Source organism: Astatotilapia calliptera, chromosome 3, assembly GCF_900246225.1.
Source record: "Astatotilapia calliptera chromosome 3, fAstCal1.2, whole genome shotgun sequence".
NCBI classification, from domain to species: Eukaryota; Metazoa; Chordata; class Actinopteri; order Cichliformes; family Cichlidae; genus Astatotilapia; species Astatotilapia calliptera.
Genome location: NC_039304.1, coordinates 3,056,332 through 3,080,417, shown reverse-complemented (window position 1 = coordinate 3,080,417; position 24,086 = coordinate 3,056,332). Strand labels below are relative to the sequence as shown.

At 41.8% G+C, this 24,086-nt stretch overlaps 1 pseudogene; it reads left to right on the top strand.

Moving 5' to 3' along the window:
* Positions 1-24,086, top strand: part of LOC113016640 (NLR family CARD domain-containing protein 3-like) — a 176,379-nt pseudogene that overhangs the window by 9,926 nt on the left and 142,367 nt on the right.

Sequence of the window (24,086 nt, the reverse complement as noted above, 5' to 3'; positions counted from 1 at the left end):
GGCCTGTGTGGGTTGTCTTCAGATACTCTGCTTCCTCCCACAGTCCAATGTGAATGAGGCCCAGCTGTAAAGTCACAGCAGTCACACTGTATGTGTCTCATTGTCACTGGAGTTTAGGCTCCATGCATCCAGCTGGTGCTGCAGAAAAAGTAGAAATGTTTCTGTTTGGTTCTAATCTGCTGCTGAGTCTCTTTTACAAAGATAGAACTGCAGCTAATCATGCTCATGTAGCCAGTTAGTAAAAACCCAAGTCACCGTCAGACTAGGGTTGCCAACTTCCTGGGACACCTCGTGGCCAGGGCCGGGCGACCCAGTTGTCTCCACCCTTCCAAGTGTGGTGAATTTTTTAGCTCTTTTTTGTGTGTGTGAAATTATTTTTTTAACCATTTGACTTGAAGTTGATTTAATGATGCATATTCTTTGTGATATGAACACATGGGAAACAAATGATCATTTAGCCATTTATTTGTAGCGCAAAATGACAACATTAACACAGTAAAACAGGTCTCTTTCTTAAACAGAAGCCTGTCATGCTTAACTTTAAAGAATATAAGTTAATCTTTCTTTAAAAGAACTCTGTCCTGCTTAACTTAAAATTATATAAATTTATAGAAAACAATAGAAAGAAAAACATTCTTATAACAGTCCACATGAAGTGCATTTAGTACAATTGGCTTCAGTTGAGGTATTATTTCAGCTTTTCTAATGCTAATCAGCTGCTCGTGTTTGTAAACCTGCTTGTTCCCATGATTACGCATCATAACTCATCATCATTATTAATCTATGTATTACTTTTATGTATTAGTCATCTATTCGTTGTAATCATCTATCCTTGCAGTTGTTTATTACACAAAATAAATTATATTATCACACTTCTGGCCACATAGAGTTGATATTCACTGCACATGCTCACATTAACCTTAACCAGAGGGTTTAAAAACAACAACAATGTCTACATATCATATCTTCTGCTGCCATGGCCTGGTGAACAACAAATTGGTTAAGGGTTCCCTGAGCTTAACCAATTTGAGTGGCATGAAAGGGTTCCCTGAGCTTTCATGCCACTCATGTGCCCACCACTAGAAGCATGCTGCCAGTCCACCATGGCCTATGAAAAAAGTGCGCCGGCACACAGTGCAGTGCGCTTTATAGGTGTTATCGCGCACTTTTTCCAGCGAGGTGTTTTCCTTTTCCCATTCCTCCCTGCACTTATGCAGCCTTTTTTTTTTCTTTCTCGAAGGGGTACAAACATTGCTGGTCGAAGGTGTACTGTCGTCCGAGACTTGCACCGCAGTGTCAGCGTTTGTTTCCCTGTTGGCCATGCTTCTTGTTGTGGTCATCTGTTGTCTTCTGGTATTTTCTCAGCGAGCGACCTTTCCTCTACCAATGAGATAAGTGGTAATCTGAATTGTCATACTCGTGCGTAAGGTCATTGGTCACAAAGCAGGAGAGGGGCTGGGAATTATGTTTTCAAACAAAGCGTTAATTCCATTAACATTTATAGACTACTTTTGATTCTCTCTGTATTACAGGACAAAGTTGCGTCCCTTTGGAGCTCAATACGGGACGGGTACTTTTTATTTATTTATTTATTTATTTTTTTGCCTGTCCCGTTTGGCTCTTTTGCATCAGAATTGTTGTCTAAAGGCAAAGAAAGATGCCCAACGGATTTACTTTACCAAATTGACCATCCCAGCCTTGCCATAATGGTCCATTTGATTCACCTTTTATTGTTTATTTTATTTTCACTTGCTGAATACGGGACAGACTTGACTGGGGGAAAGAAGGGGAGAAAGAAAGAGGGAAAGAGAAACAGCTGAGAAGAGGGACGGGGGAGAAGGGCAAAAGACAAAAACCAACAGAATGGGCAGGAAAAAAAAAATGCATCTATCGATCACCTGGATCACCTGTTGAGAAAGAAAAAAGAAAGCAAGCAGAATAGAACAAGAGTAATAGAATAAACAACATCACAATGATATATGGGAATATGACAGTAAATACTAAATATTAAACATTATTGTGCAGCACATAAGATCAACAGAACACAGTGTGCTTTGAGGTAGGAGCCAAAAAGGGTGTAGTTTGTGGGTGTGATCACCCGTGTGTACACCTGTGAGCATGGACGCGCTTGTTTTTTTTAAGAGGTTCTGTTGGGTCTAAACTCAGACCCCGCTGTATCCAAGACTTATTCCCATGAAAGAAAAACAAGGCAACAGCGATCGATAGATTACTTGCGCAATGGAGGCCCCTCATCTGTTTCCAGCACGACAATGAACCCCGATGGCCTCCTCTCGCAGCCTTTTTATTGACAAACTTCAAACAATAGTTTACAAAACACCTCCCCTTTTGGTTACAAAGACAAGGACTGTATGTAAATGTGTGTGTGTGTGTGTGTGTGTGTGTGTGTGTGTGTGTGTGTGTGTGTGTGTGTGTGTGTGTGTGTGTGTGTGTGTGTGTGTGTGTGCGTGTGCGTGTGTGTGTGTTCCTGCTGATCAAAGGGTCTTATAACCTAAAAGCAGGAGCAACATCCTTGATCCTAAAGAGGGTAGTCTCCCCCACACCCAGTGTATGGTTTACCATAGGTAACACAGTGAAACCATACAAAGGGTAGGAAGTTCTACCAAACATCAAACAGACCTTCAAAAGGACGTTCCTGTGATAAAACACTTCAACCTCGCACCCAGAACCTCGAGAATCTGGGGATGGGAGGAAAGAAAGAATTCCTTTCACAGAGTTAAAACAATGGACAAATGGTAAATTATAAAAATGACAAATGTTTAAACTATTTACTCTAACAGGTTCCTTCATGTAATGATCTGCTAGGGGGTCCCACAGAGGGGCAGCCGCGCCACTGACGTGTACTTTTCTTTCTAAATACGGGACGATTCCGTTATTCAAGGGACGGTTGGCAACCCTACGTCAGACACAGCAGACATTTAGTGATGATCTCACTGTATGTGGTCTTTTAGCGCCTCCTAGTGGTGAACTAGTGGAGTGGTGTTCGTCTCGGTGACGAGTGTAACTATTGAGTGACACAGACCGAGCCTGCATGCTGGTAGCACCTTAGCCACAGCTCGAGTGTGGAGAAGCTGAAAAAGAAGGTTTTCTAGTTTGTAACAAGGAAAAAACTGAGAGGACTGAATTAAAGAGAGGCTGGAGAGTAACACAGAGCAGCAATGAAAGCTGTTCACACAGTTTAGACAGTTTAGCATCAAATGTTCTAGTGAGTTAGGTTAGCTCCATGCTAACGAACAAATCAGCTAACTAGCAAGCCAGCTAAATGTAGCCACAAGCTGCGACTGCGGTTTTATAACGAGAGCATCAGACACTCAGACTGGTTTTCTTTGTGGATGATGATGTATTTTTATTCTAATCCTTCATGGTGATGCTGCCATTCACCCACTGCTCCTGGCAATGTTGCCAACTCCTCAGTAAGGAAAATTGCTATTGGCTGTCCTAAAAGTTGCTAGAAGGAGGTCAGTGTGAATGGACTGTTGTCATTGGTCTGAATGTGCCTCTATAAACATGTGCTCTTCATTATTGTGTGTGTAGAACAACAAATAAAACCAAATCACAAAAAGCTTCAAGTCAAAAACACATGAAACTTTGAGGGTTTTTCCCTAGGATGAGGAAGCAGACTCGGCCCCAAACAGCTGGATATATGGATGGTTACCAGAGCAACCACAGCAGTGTGCTCTCAGTATATTTAGTTGTATAAAGGTGTTTGTGGTGTGTTGCAGCTGAAGCAGCCTCATGTATGTTGACACAGGGAGAAAATAGTGTGAGGACACTGTTCACAGCAGTCACAGCTCGCTGCCTTCAACAGTCTCTTCCTTCCTTGTTTGGATGTCACTGATATCATCTTCTGCTCTCACACTGACCATCTGTTGGAGCTAACATGCTAACATGGCTAACAGCAGGATCACTACATGTAGTCCTTAGTGATGGAAATTGGAACCATGAAGTCAGTGATGCTGGAATAAGCATCTCCACAGTGACACTAATGGTCACTATCATGACTCTTTGATGATATTCTGTGAAACACTGACAGAGAAAAGTGTTGGACAAATCTGAACAAGTCTACTTAATATACACGACTGTCCATAATTTTGATGGACACATGTTTTGGAGAAACGCCCTCCCTCCTGCTGCTCAGTTCACTCCGCTGTTCCACTCATGTTTGTTCATTATAACCTGTTTTATTTTGGTAAGTATGGTCTCTGGTGTCAGACGTTGTCTGGATGAGTTTCAGCTGTGTCACATGACCCTCCTGTGTTGACCTCAGCTGTATAGATGGCTCTGTCCTTCCCTCAGTCTTTATGTCAGTGTCAGTTTCTCCTCCTCATGTGCTGCCGGCCTCTTTTAGATTCTCTTTAGTTTGTTCCTCGTGTCCTTTCATTCCTCAGTTTAAGACACCAAACTCCTCAAAGGTTCAGTCTGCCTCCTGAAACACTCCCATTCATGACATGAGACCAATACAAGATGTCCTTGGCAGCACAAACACTGTTTTAAAAGCAGCGATGGGCAAAGCCAGGCTTCGTCAAACTGAAACACTGGAAGCATTTGTGCCATCTTGAAGATGCTGTTCTGTGAAACGGGGACACAGACGAGCCCAGCACAGTTCACAACACAACTACAGACACACAATACATCAGTTTAGTCAAACATAACAGACTGCTGTGTTTACTGTAATAGGCACACAGGTTTACAGCTGTTTGTTGGCCTCATGTTTTGCTCCCAGCCGTGAAGCTTTGGATGCGTTATGTTGACTTTGAGGTTTTCTGGGAGTTTGTGTCATCAGTTCTACACACTGTCAATCAAAGTTACAAGCTGGCGTGGCGTTAGCTTTGATTTGGAATCACTTTGAAAAAGATACATTTCCATGAAAAGATTAAATGTCTTTTCTTTCTTTATACAAAGTTTGTCCCATTTTCACAGGCTCATTCTGACCAATCAGAAGCCTCCATTTCACGCACATCTTTAAGTCGTCCTCAGCTGAACATCTTCTGAACCATTAAAAAACTTTCCTGAACTTTACCTTCTAACACTGGCCTGATGTTTCACTGTCAGTCTGGAGTTTGGCTCATAGTGAACCTGCACAAGTCCTGTTGGATTTGACAGACTCAAAAAGGAAAATAGAGCCTGGAATCAATCATTGTGTTTTTCTAACTTTCCTTTTTATAGGATCAGTATTTTCTGTATTTCTACACACAGTCTGTGAGTAACAGCTGACAGTGAGGATGATATCCCTGAATGCAGTACATCCTATTTTCTGTTGTAAGTAGAAAAAAGTAGAGCGCAGACAGAGCTGAAAACTGGGGCCCGTTCTTCGTACCTCGCTTACTACATCCAAGATCAAATGACACATCCAAGATCAAATCATCGCGCTAACCGTGAGCTCACTATTCCGGTTCTCCGAACACACCTGTTGTTGACGATTACTACAGCTGGATGAAGTAATGTGAGATCACTGGGTGGCCCAACAGGGGCTACGCATCGATAGTAGAAACATTGATCGGCAACCCTTTGATTGGTCGGCGAAAATGTCGAAGGAGCGCGCTCGGTATTTTTCGGCAGCAGAGCAAGAACTCTTGAGTGAGGGATTTCAGGAGTTTCAGAGTTTAATCAGAACGCAAGGGAACACTGCAAAGGCTGCAAAAGCAAGGAGAGAGGGCTGGCAGAAAGTTGCTGACAAATCAAACTCGTAAGTAATTTAATAATAACAATAATAATGGAGTGGATTGATATAGCGCTTTTCAAGGCACCCAAAGTGCTTTACGATACCACTATTCAGTCACTCTCACATTCACACACTGGTGGAGGCAGCTACAGTTGTAGCCACAGCTGCCCTGGGGCAGACTGACAGAAGCCAGGCTGCCATATCGCGCCATCGGCCCCTCTGGCCAACACCAGTAGGCGGCAGGGTAGATTTATCATATCACACTATATTATCCAATATTATATTACATTATATTATATTATATTACATTATATCCTCTTTCACATTAGAGCCACAACAGGACCCACTAGAACATGGGAACAAGTAAAAGTGAAATATAAGAATATTCTACAGAATGGTAATATTTATCACTTACATTGCTTTTAGTCTCTTGGACAGAGACCCTGAAATAATCTGTTTGTTTGTTTATAACAGCAACCAAGAAAAGGGCAGAGGAAAAAAAGACAGGTGGTGGTCCTGCACCCCCTCGTCAACAAGTTGGTTAAGTAAATAATATCCTCACGGGAAAATCGATATCTCTCTATGAGCACACTGTCGCGCTGAGCTAAAGGATCCTGTCTGTCCCGCAATATACGCTGAATTCTGAGGACTCTCCTTATCAATCTTGCACCTTCCGCAATGGGTGGCTCGCGTATACGGACAGGACATGGCTGCGACAGACTTCCCAAATCCACCTTCGCTTTTATAGCCGTGGTCTCTCATCTTGATTACACGAAGTAATTTACAATTACTACTCTGAAATATGAATTACATCTGTAATAATCACATACATGTAATAGAATGTTAATAGTTCATTTCCCTTTTTTAGGAAATGACCCGTATGTATCTGTGTGACATCAATAAAAGGATCAAGTGCTGCATTATCTTTAGTTACATTGATAATATTTATTTATGGTGAAACAGTGGAAAAATATCGCTGTTGCTTTCGTATAAATGAAGCGGACATACCTGCGTGGCCGCGATCTAATTCTGTTTACATAAAGCAAGCCTGCTCGGCAGCAGGTTTACGCTTACGGCTCTGTTGCTATGACAGCAAGTCCCGGATGAGCTTCGGAGAACCGAACGATCCAGGATCACGCAAAATCGTCAACAATCAAATCCGGCTAACTTACTTAGCGAGGTACGAAGAACGGGCCCCTGGTGCCTGTTTGATTTAGTCCTTGAAGCAGTTTTTACTGTTTTTACTGAGATCTTCTAATGATGTTACAGACAGTATGTGGCTCTCTCTCTGCTGATAGGACTGAATGTGTGTGGAATAAACTGAAGCAGTGATATAAAAGCATCATTCAGCCATTAAAAGGGTCAAAAAGACCAGTCAATGAAAAATGGGAATTCCCGAGACTGGCAATGCCTGGAAGCAGCAGGTATGCCACCTGTGGCAGCTGAGGTCACGTGATCTGAGTGTTTGAACCAGACGTTGGAGCAGCGTTTCCAAACATCTGCACTTCAGAAGCTCCAAAGTGTGGAAACGTCACTGTGGAGCATCTCATCCCTATCTAAGAGATTTTCTTGCCTCTGCAAAGCGAAGCTTGCAAACAGCACCATAGTTTGTCAATCCCAACCAATCAGAGCGCTCCTTATGTCACGTCACATGACTCGTGTGTTTTCCTCTTTGATTAGCACCCAAAGAACTAAAGAAAGGCTAAAAGGACATTCAGCCAATCAAATCCCTCCTAGGAACAGGAAGTCTAGAGAGGAAATGGAGCAGAGAAGGAGAATCACCAGTTTAAATGTCTGAGTTTTAAACTGGTGACCCTCTAAAGAGGCTTTTATTGACTCTTTCTGTTTTCTTTACAGCTTTTTTCACCATTTAAACTGTTTAATATCAGATTTAGAAATAACTTTTGGACAGTTTTTCTACATTTGCACTAAAATGTGACATAAATAATGACTTTCTGACTTTACGTGGGACTAATCTAACGACTCAGCCTGGCTATGTTGGACTGGGTGTGGAAGCAGCTCCCAGTTTGAGTTCAGGAGACAGACACCCTCTCTACTTTGAAGATCAGCTTCAAACTTTCCTTTTTGATAAAGCTTATAGTTCGAGCTGGATCAGGTGACCCTGAACCATCCCTTAGTTATGCTGCTATAGGCTCAGGCTGTTGGTGGACTTCCCATGATGCTCTGCTTTCTTCTCCCCTCTTTTCACTCCTGATGCTTTTATATGTCACTACTACGTGTCCTTAACTTTTGTCTCTCTGTTTTGTTCTTGTCTCTCTGAGCTCATCTCTTCCCTTTCCCCTCACCCTGCAACCAGTCATGGTAGATGCTCCTCCTGGAGCCTGTTTTCACTGGGAGGATCTTTGTGTCAAAGGGAGTTCTTCTTCCCACCATCACCAAGTGCTGCTCACAGTGCATTGTGTCGCGAAATCTATCAATGTAGAGCAGTGAGACAAACCACGGAGGCCCCAGAGAAGTGCAATCAAACGATGAGTTTATTAACACACAGGAGAAAACATCAGCCTATGTCTTCTGACAAAAACACATGTTGTGGACACTTACAAAGCAGTGGGGTACACGCCCCCCCCCCACCTTGGCGTCAATAAAAATAGTCAGAGTAAAATATGTTCCAGACATTAGTCACAGTTAATGGTACATCTTGTACATGTTTAATGGCTATAAACAGAACCAGAACTTCTCTTTTCTGTAACACCTTCCATACAAGGTAATAAACTTCAAGCCCTCAGGGTCTCTGGGGCTAATTATTGACTCTGGTCATCTGTTGCCAAGTAGAGTAAATATAGTGAGACACCAAATGAGTTAAGGCCTCAGGCCTGACACATTCCTAGATTATATGTGTTATATGTATTGTAAGCATCCATGCAATCATCCTGTTCTAGTTTCCCTCAGCATGTATCACCTGGACAGTCACGCCAGTGAAGCTTAAGACCCTTAATGAACCGAACATCAACTCAAAATAAGCACAAATATGCAATGTGTATGAAATACTTCTGACCGTACTTGTAATAAAAGTTAACATAATGGAAGGATCCTCAAATGAACATCTTCAATAGACAACTCTAATGCAATATCAATACTGTGAGAAATATTATTAGATGGAATAATGCTGTAAAGAACATTATTAATGCAGTTATAATGATGCAGATTATATGGCAGCAATAAAAGAATTTCTGTATCTCCACAATTGTCTGATGTTTGGGGCTTTCTCTCTAATATTGGAGGCTGTTACCTTACACTGTTAAACAGCTTCAGATGACTGTTGTTGTCCGTTGGGAATTGTCACTTATAAATAAAGTTACATTGAATGGATGTAAATGGATAGATGTTATTGTGACAAAGAGAAAACAACTGTTGACAGATAGATTGTTGTTTTGTGTGTCTGCAGTCTGTCAGGCTGTCTGATCACAGAGGAAGGCTGTACTTCTCTGGCCTCAGCTCTGAGCTCCAACCCCTCCCATCTGAGACAGCTGGACCTGAGCTACAATCATCCAGGTGATTCAGGAATTAAGCTGCTGTCGGCTGGACTGAAGGATCCAGGCTGGAGACTGGACACTCTCAGGTATGGAGAGAAAATCTGATAGAGGAGGAAGAGCTGGAAACATTTCCTGTGTCCTTCACTCACTTCCTGTTTGTTTCCTGCAGATGACACATGAACAATCACACATGCAGGAATATTTTCAGGGACAGACACACTAGTCTAGCTGGATAGTTCATGGATATTTATGTAGGGGTCTCCAAGGAGTCTGGATGCAGGAACATTAATGATAGCTGATAAGTCATGTTGAGAGTTTCATTAAAAGTAGACCTATAGTTAGGTCCATAAATATTTGGACGGAGACAACATTTTGTAACTTTAGACTTTATTAGGTCACAGGTGTACCTGAGATAGATACCAGTGTACCTAATAAAGTGTCAGCTAACATTTGGAAATGGAAGCTTAAATAATGACAAACTGTACATTCACAGCTGAATTCACAATAAATTTGTTCTCAAGTGCACATTTTTCTGTTATTGTTCTCAAACAACAGAATGAGAATGAAATATTGATTCTAACAGGGCCCATAAACTTTACTAACTAAACATTACTGTGAGCAGCTCCTCCATCACTTCAAAACTGTCATCAACACCACGGACATACATTGGGAGCTGGGCAGTGTCGGTGATGTCTGTGGTCTCATCAAGAGCGACTGAGTATACACTGAAACATTTGGCTTTCTCACACAGTTGGTCAGAAATGTCACTTGACAGGTCAGAAATGCGATCTGCTGCGGTGTTGGCAGAAAGGCTGATGTTGCTAAACTGACCTTTCTTTCCCGGACAGACTATATTTGCAGCCTGCAATATGCACTTTTAGACAAATGCACCTTCTGTGAATGGCTTCCCTGCTTTAGCAATCATCTCACTAACCACGTGGCTCCGACTGCTGCATTATTCTCTTTGGTTGCTTTCTTGGAGAAATCTTGCTGCCTCAGTAGATCTGTTTTAAGACTGGCAACCCGGTTCGCTCTCTCGTCTCCCTGGTATTTTGCATCCAGCTCAGCATGTCTAGTTGTGTAATGACGTTTCAAATTGTATTCCTTGTGCAGCGCAACTTTCTCTGTGCAAATAAGACAGGTCGGGGTGCCCCTGTGCTCAACAAAGAAATATTGCATTTCCCACTTTTCCTGAAATTGTCGGTGCTCATCACCAACCTTTCTCTTCACCGCAGGCTTTGAAAAAGACATGTTTGGGGCTATGTGACATTTATAATTCTACTTGGTGTCACTGTCGCATTGAAGTTTCAATCAAGCGTTTAGCCGACGGACGGGGAACGTCTCAACGCGTAGAGAACGTCATTTCTGCTTCTTTTTCTTGCAACCGTAGCACGGCGATCGGCAGATAAAAAGCCGGTAGCAGTCTCCTTTGTTTTTACGCTCGATGTTCATGTCTTTCATGACGACACGAACACCGTGGCGTTTGCAGATGGTAGAAAGTGCAGGGATAGCGAGCGCAAAAAAGGCGACTGCTCACGGCGCCGGGCTGTTGTTACAGGAGAAAGAAGCGGAAATGACACTGTGACATATAACAAATAACATCAGCTGATCAGAAATGTTTCCCTGCTTGCATCAAGCCCGGCTGGTGTCCCCTGAGATCCATATCCCACCCTGATTGGTGGGTTAATTCAGCTCCGCCCACAACACTGTAAAGTGTCATACATTATCAAACTAACATTACATTTTCATATTAAGGTGGGGCCAAAAACTATCGTCCTGCGGGCCGCAATTGGCCCGCGGGCCACGAGTTTGAGACCCCTGGTGTAGGAGGACACCTACTCTGTGTCTGGTTAAGTATAAGAGCCCTTTGTTAGGGGGACCGCTGGACTCTTAGCACCAGCTTTGGGGTCACAGGGTCACATCTGGAACACACACACACACACACACACAGACACACACACACAGACACACACACACACACACACACACACACACACACACACACTATGCACAGACTGGTACTCTTTGTTCATACCTGTGTAAGACGTCATAATGAACTTGTGCATATTCATGTAAGCTCAATAAAGAGCAGTGTTACGAGGGAGCAGACGAGAGCGACTGAGGTCAAGTGAAGGAACGGCGCTGTCACAGTTCTCTCCCTCATCAATTGTCTGGTTCCAGCGGTGGGTCTGTGCTAGACGACCCATCACCAGCTTTTTCCACTGGTTACCAGTACGTGGTAGAATCCACTTCCAGATCTGGTTGTCTTTAAATCTGTGAATGGATTGGCTCCATCTTATCTCTCTTTAACAAAAGAATCCAAGTGGAGCCCTCAGGTCTGCAGATAAGCAGCTTCTGACCAGAACTAGACGTAAAAACAGAGGTGAGCTTTATCGATGGCTGCAGCCAAACTCTGGAACAGTCGCCCTTCACATCAGGTCGTCACCAACACTGGACATTTTTAAAAGCCGGTTGGAAACACATTTGTACTCTGTAGCTTTCAATCCTGACCAGTCTTTATAGTCATTACTGTGTATGTTTCCTATTTTCTCTCTACTCTGTGCAGCACTTTGGCTCAAGCTGTTTTTAAATGTGCTGATAAATAAATGTAGATTTCTTTGAATAAAACAGTGGAGCCGAGCTTTGAGCTCAGTGTGTAACAGTGTGTGTGTGAGAGCCATGTAATGTCCATGTGTGCATGCTGACTGTGCTGCTCTGACCCCCCTCCTCCTTTCAGGGTGGAGCCTGCTGGAGTCCGATGGTTGAGACCAGGTCTGAGGAAGTGTAAGTGTGTTTTTAATGGGATTCATGAAAACAAAGCAGCACACATTCAACCATCTTCATCATGTCAGGAGTCATCATCAAAGTGTCAATCAATGAACAGATGATGGATCAATAACTGCAGCTGGATTGTGTTTGTTCTCTCCATCAGATTCCTGTCAACTCACAATCGACACAAACACAGTGAACACAAAGCTCCAACTGTCTGACAACAACAGGAAGGTGACACGTGTGGAGGAGGTTCAGTCATATCCTGATCATCCAGACAGATTTGATGTTTGTAAACAGCTGCTGTGTAGAAATGGTCTGACTGGTCGCTGTTACTGGGAGGTCGAGTGGAGAGGAGACGTTTATATATCAGTGAGTTACAGAAGCATCAGAAGGAAAGGACGCAGTTATGACTGTTTGTTTGGAGGCAATGATCAGTCCTGGAGTCTGATCTGCTATAATGATGGTCCTCAGTCTGTCTGTCACAATAACAGCTACACATCCATCTCCTCCTCCTCCTCCTCCTCCTCCTCCTCCTCTGTCTCTAACAGAGCAGCAGTGTATGTGGACTGTCCTGCTGGCACTCTGTCCTTCTACAGAGTCTCCTCTGACACTCTGATCCACCTCCACACCTTCAACACCACATTCACTCAAACTCTTTATCCTGGGTTTGTGTTAGACTGGTCTCCTGGTGGCTCAGTGTCCCTGTGCTGAGTGGAGTGTAAAGAGTGTCTCCTGTTACAGAAACACTCTGACTGTTGAACAGATAGTTCAGTCTGTACATGTCTGTCTCTTTCACTCACAAACACGTTTTCAGATTCATGGATTCAATCAGTTGATGTTTGAAACTCTTCTAAATGATTCCTTGTAAACTTCTTCAGTCACAAACAAACAGGAAGTGATGTCACATGTGTTCCTGTCCACACAGCAGAATGAGTCTATTGCTGACAGTGATGTACAAACAGAGTGAGCATTTCTGAGGCCCAAAATAAACTGAGTAGTTCACTGAATGAACAATGGACTGTGAGCTCAGTTCCTTCATCATTAGTATGGATTATATATGTATATGTATTATATTAGTATCATATATATCAGGTGCTGCTGCTTTCAGTCATTGTGCAAATGTGCTGTTTGTAAGCTTGTAAAGCTGCAGTCAGCTGAGACTGAAGAAGTCACCTGATCAGTGAGCAAACGTTTCTGAAAACGTCCAGATGAACAGAATCAACCTTTTGGGATCAGCCAGCAATGCAGCATCATTGTTGTTCAGCTTCAGAGGTTTGCAGGAATGAACTGATGACCAGAAACAGCTGCAAAGTCCAAGAAAATACCAGCTGGAGTTCAGCTGCATTTGAAGAAGTCAAAGAAAAGTAAGGATGGCAAAGGGCGACGTTTTCTTCCAAAGAGCTGCAAACATGGTCGACGCCTCATTAGAAGAATCATCTGGACATTTGTGAGGAACTCTAACCAAGAAAGCAACGTCACACAGATCCAACAGACAGTTTCCATGACTGCAAGTGTTCAGTGGAAAAATGCTACAGCTCTGAAAAAAGCTCTGAAACAAAGATGGTGGATTTGACCTCAGGACCAGGCAGGGTTACGGGGTCATGACCCCCCAATAATAGATCCAGCGACACTGAAACTGTCAATTTCATTTACTTTTCCTGTTTTAAAGCTATCAGGCTGCTTTGTGGCTCACTCAATACTAAACTAAGATACTTTCAGTGTGAATCATTTGCAGGAACACAGGCAGGATTTAAAGTGCAGAACTTTACAGTCTCTGTCTCAAAGTTGGTCTAAACATGCTAACAGCTCTTTGTTTTTTCAGTTTTCACTGGTTTGATGTAATGAAAGAAATTTTAAAGAAGCAGACGATTGTTGTTATTTTAGTTCTATAGTTTCATAAATCGTGGTGTGGATCTAAGTCAACATTCAGAATAAATAAGATAATACAGCACTTTGATGGTTGCCTTTGTATTTTCCCAGCAGTGCTCAGGTTGGTTCTCGGCTACATTTACATACAGATGTTAATGTGTTCAGCAGCTGGACTCATCTGAGGAAGGAACATTGGAAAGGTGCTCAGTGCACAACTGCATCACTAATTTTATGTAAGACCCTGTGTTTTATTGTATTTATATATTTGTAACATTTGACTCAAAGACTTTTGGGAAGGATGAAAATGTTTTCAGGAGGAAGTTTTTCCTTCTGTCCGACTGCAGTACACACAACACTGCGTCTCCCTCCCTTATCACACTTCCTCAGGCTGGTGATGAGCGCCCCCTGGTGTCAGTGTTGATGACGTCATGCACAGTGAAACATAAACGGTGTCTGTTAATAAAAAATCATGTGTCCATTTTCATGTTTGCATCATGTTTCTGTAAAATCATCAGCTGTTTCTGAACCTTCTTCATTGTTTGACTCATTCCAACAGCTGTGAGCTGTGATGGAGTCAGAGCAGCTTCATCACTGATGTTCAGGTGAAGCTGAACTTAATAAACTGTAGAAATGATCAGGATTCAGGCTGGATGTGTAAAACACTTCTGTGTGAGGTCGCAGTGCTTCATATGTGTGTGTGGGCTGAAGCACACACGTGTGAGTCCTCAGAGGTTTCACACACATCACTGCACACACTTATAATCCTAGTTTAAGCTTGTGGATCATATCGGACACATCAGCAGCTCTTTGGAGACAAAGATTTGAGATTTAAGATGAGTCATAGTCTTTCTATCCATGGTAGCTTCCACTGCTGAGGCTCGGGAAACACGAAGAGGATAATTAAGAGCAAGCATCAGCTCTGTCTCATCTAACTACACAGTATTATGATCATGCACTTATGTCTCAAACTAAGACACAATGAGACAAAATGAGTTCTGTGAGTCTTTAGATTATCAGTAAATTCTGGTGACAGTTTGACGCTCAGTGGAGCCATTTTTGGTTTGTGATGAGTGTTTTGTGAGCTTCTGTTTTGTGAATCGCTCTTTGTAATTTAGAAGATGGTGCAGAAATGTGCGCGCCCTTATCTGAGAGGACACGGAGAGAGTGTCGCAGACTCGAGGTGAGGAGATAAACCTCGGAGCTGGACGGCCTGCACGTTACCCATGTGCATCTTTTCAGTGACATCAAGTGAACCCATAATAAGCATTTCTATGTCTTAGACATCATGTCCATTTCTAATGAGAGATTATTTTTAAATGAGGGAAACCTGGTCTAACAACACGCTTACAACAGAGCTAAAGGTTCACCACAGTGAGACGGTGGGACTCTGATAAGAACTGAAACACTGTGTATGAACAGCTGAGACAAAACTATATATAAACACTCATTTATTCCAGTTTAGTTTACAATGATTTTAAAGTAATGTGGAACGATTCATGTTCATGAGCTGTTACAAACACAACTATTGATTTGTCTATATATGGTCGGACTACAAGGCTCGTGTTGAGGCTCTTGGAATAATGTGTGAATTACAGCAAGAAATGATGGTTTCCCATTTTACCAAAGTGGAATAAAATCACCACAGCAAAGAAATCATGTTATTGTCTGCAGCTAAAATATATGGTGAACATGGTTTTATAATAATGTGCAAACACAACCTCACTCTGCTCTATACGAGGAGCCAACCACAGCTGTCCGGGTCTTCATCCACCACCTCCACCATCTTTGCTCATCATCATTCACTTAATTGCTGATTGGTTTAAATCAAACTCCATTACAGGTTCAACTCCATCATATAACAGCATGTTGACTTTGGATCTGGTGTGCAGTGCCACCTTAAAAGATGAGGAAACTAAGAGATTACAAAAAAAGAAGTGGAGGAGTTAAAGAGCTGCAGCAGATTAACAGTTTCTGACAGTCATGTGTTAGAAATAGGACGATTAGATGAGCTGAGGGATCCATCTACTGCTCAGTGAAGCCTCATCAGAAACAGTCTCAGTGGAAGGATGGCTCTATTGTTAAGGAAGGACACAGGCAGAAAGACTGGCGTCTGTCACACAGGAACTGGACTGAAAATCAGCTGCACATATTCATCAGTACATGCAAACATATTATAGGTGTGGAATTCAGGACAGTACCATCAGAAGTTGATCCACTGTGCAAATGTCTGATTGGCAGTGGCTTCATTTTTCACTATGAACAAACTGCTAATGCAGCATCACAGGACGTCAGCCATGGATTGGCCTCCCCAGACCTCAACATTACTGAAACATCTTAACAGAGGATGGAAACAAAGGGAACCAACATCCAAGAAAAGAGCTGCTGCTGAAAACTTCCTCACAGAAAACACAAACAAGCTTGACTAAGAGACTCCAGGCTGTGCTGAATTATAAAGGTGGACTGACCTCCAGGGTCCTTAGTATCATATAAGCTCAGTTTGTGTCTGTTACACCCCGGCCTAGGCAACCGGGGTGCAACGTAGAAAAACAAAAATAAGGCAAAAACACACGAGAAAAAACTAATACGGGCTTCCACAAAAATAATCCCAAAACGACATTTAAAGCAAGATACGACATTTATTTACATCACCAAACACAAGACGTCAAACTATTTACAACGGGGGGAAGATCGCAAACCATGACACACTGAAACACAGGGTTTAAATACCTAGAGGGAGCAATCAGGAAAATGGACAACAAGAGGGAAACACAGCTGGGGCAACTCAGAACTGACGAGACAGGGAAACGTAAACTGAAAAGACTAAGATAACACAGACTTTCAAAGTAAAACAGGAAACACATAACAGTCACGCCAAAAACAACACACTGACAACACCGAAACGTAACAGTGTCTTATATACTTTCCATTTATATAACAAAATATATAGAAAGGAGGGTGGTTTAAGATGTGTGTAGAGTTTTATTCATTATCTTTAGACAAACAAAGAAAGCACCATCCATTCGTCTCCAGTCTGTATGAAAAACAGGGGAAAGGTCAAATTAAACCTTTGAAATTCCTTTCACAATAAATCCATAAATAAACAAAATAAAACATAGAAAAGTGTTTAAACCCACTTTTCCATGAAGCTGTCAATAGGAAATGTTCCAGTAAACATGTCTGTGTTTCTGCTGTTTTCCTTTCATGCGTCCACAGCTGACAGGTAACCCTATTGGAGTCGCCATAGTGACGGGTGGCGTCTCAGCTTCAGCGTGTTGATGGGCACAGCCATGGTTACCACAGCTGGAGTTGGTGTACGGCGAGCTGTGAGAGGACAGAGATGGAGAACGCACATTTAACTCTTTAACAGGAGATACGTTACGACTAACAGACGACTGCTGTCTACATGATGTCTTTGCAGCCCTTATGCTACATGTTACACAACTTTTCTTCATGCCAACAAGACTGAGGTGCCACATAGTCGACACATACAGCTGATTATGATGCATGTTTTACTATTGCTATGTTCACATCATCTGCTTGGCTTTATTACTGAAAGCCTGGAGATCCTCTGACGTGTGCATGGCTGATGTGAAGTATGATTAGTCCTACATGACATCAACAGCAGAGGCAATGAAAGCTTTGTTGTTAACAGGTTGTAGGTAAAGTCAAATGTCTACTTCTACACTTGTGTTGGGTAAAGTTCTTCTCACTGTAGCAGATTTATATCTGTGCTTTCACAGGGCGTGATGTGGAGCTCAGCGCTGAGGTGCAGGTCTCCTTGGAGACGCCATCCTGGCTGAAATATTATCATGCTTCCAAAACATTTCAGCTTTTATTTTGAAAGAAACAAGACTTGAAAACGAATCCCCTTCTTCCTCTTTGTCTTTGTTCTTCAGAGGAGTGTCACCTGGACAAACTCAGGGCTGTTCTAGAGCCTTTGTTATTATTTGACTCCATAGAAATAAAACTGAATGGAATCAAACAAAAACTCCCAAACAGCTAAAACACTTTGCTTTATTCTCTTTTTTAACAAATACGTTGAAGTCCATCCACAACAACACAGCTGAGATCTCCTTTGTAATCAAGTGTTTACATCCTTTGTACAGATCTGCATACAAAACAATCATTTACGTCCCACAGAAGTCTAGTTACACGTAACTCTACAAGAACTGGTGAATGACAGAAACATGAGACACATGATCACAGGTGATAACAAAAAGAGAAAGAATTCATGTGTTAGTGATGTTTTTCAGCCCTGATGGCTCATGTTGGAGAAACAAGCTGAGGTACGTGGAAAGTTCACACACACAAGTGGGCGTGAGCGCACACACAGAGAGAAACACAACTGAAGCATCTGTTTGCTGTTTCTGCTTTCATCATCTCTGCTGCTGTGTCAGGCTGGGGTCTCTCAGTGACGTGGTTGAGGTGAAGTATGACGAGTATCCCTGATTCAGTCCATCGAGACAAAGGGCAAAGAAAGCTGTTGTTAACAAACTCTATGGTGATGTGGCATTTAGCTCTGACTCTACGCTCTGCTGAATCCTTTGAACCTGCTGATCAGTAAAGCTCTACGTGCTGCAGCAAATTGACCTCATCTGTGTTCACAGGTGTGGACCTCACCGCTGAGGTGCAGGAGACTTTCATTCAGTTCTCCCTGCAAACAGCATCCAGCCTGGAAATACTGTCATCTTTCCCAGAAACGGTGCTCTTATCTCAGAGAAGAAGTCTGATGTAAATAACTGCAATCAACAGTGATGTTCTGCACAGATCACTTTTCCATTTTGCTCTCTAGATGAGTCCCAGCTGCCTGACCTTGTGTCCAGGTGATCGTCTCACTGAGGAGCTTTTGTTCTGAAAATCTCACGTCCATCACCTGTTTCCTTTTTACTATCTCTGCTCTTTCTTTATTCACAATGCTCATAATATCACACAATTATATTCATCACCTGCATGTTTTTATCCAGCTGCTGTTAGAACCAAACAAATAAAAGGATGAAAAGCCTGAAATCCTTTGATTTATTACATTTGAAACAAATATGAGAGCATCCCTAACAGCACAGCTGAGACCTTTGTTTTAATCAAGCCTTTGTATCGACACACTTGTAAAGATTCATATACAAAACATAATAGAATAAATCAATATAAAATACACATAATCACAAAAATGCAGCCATGTTGTGAGTTTGCATCTAAAACATGCATGTTTCCCTTTGTACAGGCAGATTTACAGCAGACAAAGCAACACGCTGATCGACTTTGACCGCTGCAAAAACAAAATACCCACCAAGTCTGAAGTCGATCAGAGGAACTGTTGACAGACTGACAGACAAACAGATGCTTGATTCATTAGTGCGATTAAATGTTCTTCTTTAGCAGCATCACTTCATGTGTTTGTGTTCCAGGAATAAAGGTCTGTTTAAACTGGACGTCTCCTCAGCATCACTCGTGCTGTCGTGGTTTCAAAGCTGTGCAGAAAGAATCTGAGGGATGATACAGAGGTGACCAAAGTTACAAACATCCAGCTGTGCTGCAAATGTTTGCAGAGCTCCAAACTCTTTGGCTTTCTGCAGAGCAAGTATGGAAGAAGCACCTGAGCTAACTTCAGTTTAGACGATATGAGGAAAAATGCTGCTTCCCAAAGTTTCCTACAAGTATCCAGTTTATATTTAGAGAAGCGAAGGCTCTTTATCCTGACAACTACTCCCTGGTGGATCCCTGTCCTGTGACAGCAGCAAAGACTGTGTATCAGTATCATCAAAGCCACTTCAATAACCAGTGTTTAAAGCTCTCTAGCAGATGGACTTCAGTGGCAGCAGCCTCTGTCTGCTGTGTACAGAAGGTTCTCTGATGAAGCACACAGCAGATGCTGCACTACAACAGCAGCAGCAGCTCAGCTTCAGTTTGCTTCGACGCCCTTTTTGACCTGTGAAACAGCAGAAAATGAAACATTTCAACACCCGTTTGTTAGCGTGAGCTATTCTGCTGTTTTTCATCATTTCACAGGTGAAATAAAATCACATTTACTTCCTGTAGGAGTGATCGTGTCCAGCCTGACTGAGACCATGTGCTCCATCCTGCACAGATAATAAACCTCTGACATGAAGGGCTGTCAAGTAGTTTTAGACAAATGGGGGTAAAAGAGACGTTAAAAGCTTAAAGAGAAACTACATTTTCTAAGAACTGTCTGACGTTCACCTCTCACTCTCAGAAAGTATACAGACTTTCTTTGATTCACTAGTGAGATAAAATGCATTTCTTGGACAACATGACTTTGATATATTTGTTTTCCAGGAGCAAAGGTCTGTTTATACTGGCGAGCGATGCAGGCAGGAGGACTCTTTACACTGTGACTGACTAATCAATCTCTTCATCATGACTTCTGCTGTCATGGTTTTAAACCTGCGCAGTGGAGAAAAGAAGCTGAAAGAAGCTTCCTGCAAGTATCTGACGTGTCTTTAAAGAACTAAATCCTCCTCATCCTCACAGACACTCCCTCCTTAACCAGTTTCTTAAACTAGCTAACAGGTGGAGCGACACCACTGCGTACCAAAGGTTATAAAGTTAACCACACAGCAGACACTCTCGGTGCGTCAGCTGTGTGGAATCAAGTTGTCCCTGCATTAATACACATACTGAAGTAACTGCCATGAGAAAGGAGAACTGAAGCTTTGATGCTAAAGTTAAGAACCTTTTTTCACACTGGCAAGTGTTCAATGTTACCATTTATGCCAGTTTATTAATAAAGTACTTTTAAAAACAGCAGCAGGGCTGACAAAAGTGCAATAAAACCAAAAATCTATGAAACAGCAAATAATGAAATATTTTCATTTCAAGACCTTTTTATTAACTCTTCTCCGGCCTTTATAGCACATTTACTTGTCTTACACTCTTTCAGTTGATATGAGTGACCAATATCTAATTCATTAGCTCACTAGTGCTTTACTGTTATATTCAGTCTGCTGAGATCAGGTGACATTAAAAAAATCACTAGTGAATGAAATGTGAAAAGAAAAATCATTGTGATCAAAGCTCTCTTGTTTGCTCTGAGGCACTAAAGCTGCACAGGTAATAAGCTTCTTGGCTTTAAGTGAGGATTTCCATTCGTTTGCAAGCAAATGAAGAAACAAAAGTTTGTACGGACTTTAGCGCCCTGTTGTCCTCATGTGTGGACGTCACATTTTGGGATGTTTAGACCAAAATACAAAGTTTTGCTCCACAAGGACCTGATTTGCACTTACGAGGTCATTATCCTGCCTCTGTTCTATCGACATTTAAAGTGAATATCCTCATATGTGGATCTCATTTCTCTCAGAAACAAAGTTCTGGTAATTCTTTGTTTGTACATGAATCAGGTCCCAAACAGCCCAAATAGCAAAGAGACTTTAAAAATGCATGAAAGAGTTCAGGTCTTAGGAGGTTAAAGCTCTAAAAGAGAAACTCCAGTGAAACAAGTTGAGGTGACCACGTGTGTGTTGTTGTCACATGTTACTCTGCACGCCAGCAGGTGCCGACAGGTTAATCTGGCCCTGCTTTGTTTGTCCTTTTGGAGCAAAAAGCCTGTTTTTCTTGTGTTTTTAACTACATTTGATCATCATGTTGCTGATATCGTCTGATCTGCATCCCAACTGCTAAGTTTGTGTTATTTAGGTTGTTTCTTTGAATGTTTCTCTTGCTAACTGTCTGAGGTTCACCTCTCACAGAGTGAACATAATTCTGCCCTTGTAGGATTAATCTTTGTGGTTGCAAAACCGTCCATTTGTTTAGCAGAACTGACATGTTTCTGAATCCATCCCAGAGCCGAGGGTTTGTGTAAGTGGGTTTTTAGTGTGGGTTTTCGTGCTGGCAGGGAGGCAAAAGGTGATTTCAGTGTCTACTATATAAAGAGGCAGCAGCTTCCAGATCTTCATCTGTGTTCTCCTCCATCATCATTTCACTCATCACATGGCTTCACATCTCAGCCTTCTGGGAGTGGTGCTGTGCTCCTCATGGTTTCTGCTTCTGAAATCCCACCTCAGGCAGACTTTGATTTACAGGCAGCAACAGTCATCCATAATGGTTCTTATTTACCGCCCATCTAGTTTCATAACCACATGTCCAACTTAGGGTTGCAGGAAGGGGAGCTTCAGTACATGTTCACGTACTGTGTTGTGTGATATACTACAAGTGTTTGTCCCATAAGTATTTGGACAATGAACTCTGCTGTAGCTGTGTCTCTGTCCAAAGTAAAACAATCAGGATGTGTTGAAGTGCAGAATCAGAGTTTTAATTGGAGGGATTTAACAAAAGAACTGCTTTAACTGCTTACTGGCTGCGTTCAGCTGTTACTCACAGGGCACCACAGTGGGTGACTGTTCATGTGTGATTGGACACATTTTTAGGCCTGATGCCATTTCTGACACAACCCCAAAGAGATGTTTTGTCTCCTCCTGAGATTCAGCTGCTGAGCTTCCACTTGGTAGGCAAATGTGTAAAGAACTATATTCAGGGGCGTTTTTAGCCCGTTTTGGGGGGTGCTTCCCAAAATGGATCAAAGCACCCCCAAAGATTTCTTACTTTTTTGACAATATTTGGTGTTTGTGTGATACACTACAAAAAATATAGAAAGTATACAGTACTTGGTTGAGATCTTTTAACAACAGAAGTATAGATAACCCCCCTCCCAGAATGGTTTGTTCCAGCTCTCCCCTGCTCTGGCTCTGGTGCCCTTTGTGCCAGAGAGATGGTGGCTGAGACGCAGCAGAGCGGAGGTGGAAGTGCCTGGCTTAAAACAGGACATGTTAGCTGCATTTAACCTTCAGTTACTCTTTATATAGTTGGTAGGAGTCAGACCATGTTTCTGTTTACCTGAAAAACATTACACCAGGTAACCTGCTGGGTTAAATGTGTTTTCCGACGATGTTTGCTGCCCTACAATCCGTCCTGCTCTGTAGTAAAATCAGCGACATTTGACCGTCCTGTTGCTCCCATTGAAATGTATACAGCCTGTTTAAAATCTAAAACTTAAAACTGTCCGTAGCTGCTGTTGTTACCACTGTCCTGTTAGAAAAGGAAGGAATGAGAGAAGCTGCTCATTTTGTCGTATGTGCCGATGTTAAACCCAAGGTACTTAACAGCTAACTGACTGGATTCCCATGAACCTTATAACTCCTGTTGTGTGTGTGTGTGTGTGTGTGTGTGTGTGTGTGTGTGTGTGTGTGTGTGTGTGTGTGTGTGTGTGAGGTTCATAATGGATATAAGGACGTTTTTTCAAAAAAAGCAGCAACATTCAGGTAAAAATGAAAGAACAAATGATCCGTCAATAAAGGATAATGTTGGATCAGTGTTTCAGTATTTATGTCTTTTATTTGATGTTCATGTGTTTGGTTATTTGCCTTTTGGTTGAAAGTACACTGAGGGAGGACTTTTTTATTAGTGATTTCAATAGTATTTTTTCATATTAATGTAATTTTTTCATCTAATACAATCTATTTGTGTATGATTATCAGTTCAAAGAGGGGGAGAGGAAAGAGGGAAAGAACAAGGTCAGGAAGAATCAGGTAAGGAAGCAGACAGGGAGCAGTGACAGTTACAGCAGAAACTGTTAAACTGCTTGAGAGAGTTGATCACCAAACACTGATAGATTTGCCAACCTCAAGGTGAGGTGACGTTAAAATAAAAGAAACAATCTGCAGAGCCATGTTAGTCGTGTCTGCAGTAAAGAGCTTTTTATACATTGTACCATAGGCACAGTTGCCTCCATTTTTATAATTGTTTAAATTAATATTTTGTACATTTGTACATTTCAAGGACTCTATTTTTGGAGTGTATTTTTATGTATCTGTATTATATTATACGAACACTTTAAAAGTCTGTCCAAAAAATCACTCAGTTTACTTTTTACTCACTATGAGCATCATTCATTATTCTCCCCAGTAATTAAGGTCAGGATATGTATTTTTTTATTCCAATCCATTTAAATAACCTTGATCAGATTTGATGGTTTTGTTACACTGTAAAGAGTCAATTAACTTTTATAAAGGAAAAAAAAGGCCAAAAACTCTGTTAATACAAACTTTTCAAAAACTGTTTGATTAGAGTTTTTTTTAGAATTGAATATTGATTTATTGATTAGCATTCAAATATCTCAGTGAAAACAATAAAGATCTACCACAAAGCAAGAAACCGAGACAAGGCTAATCAAAAGGTACTGGCTGAAGCATGTTTATTAAATTGTGTTAAAATGTACAAAACAGTGATGTCATGTTTTGAGACTTGATGAATTTAAGAATCTT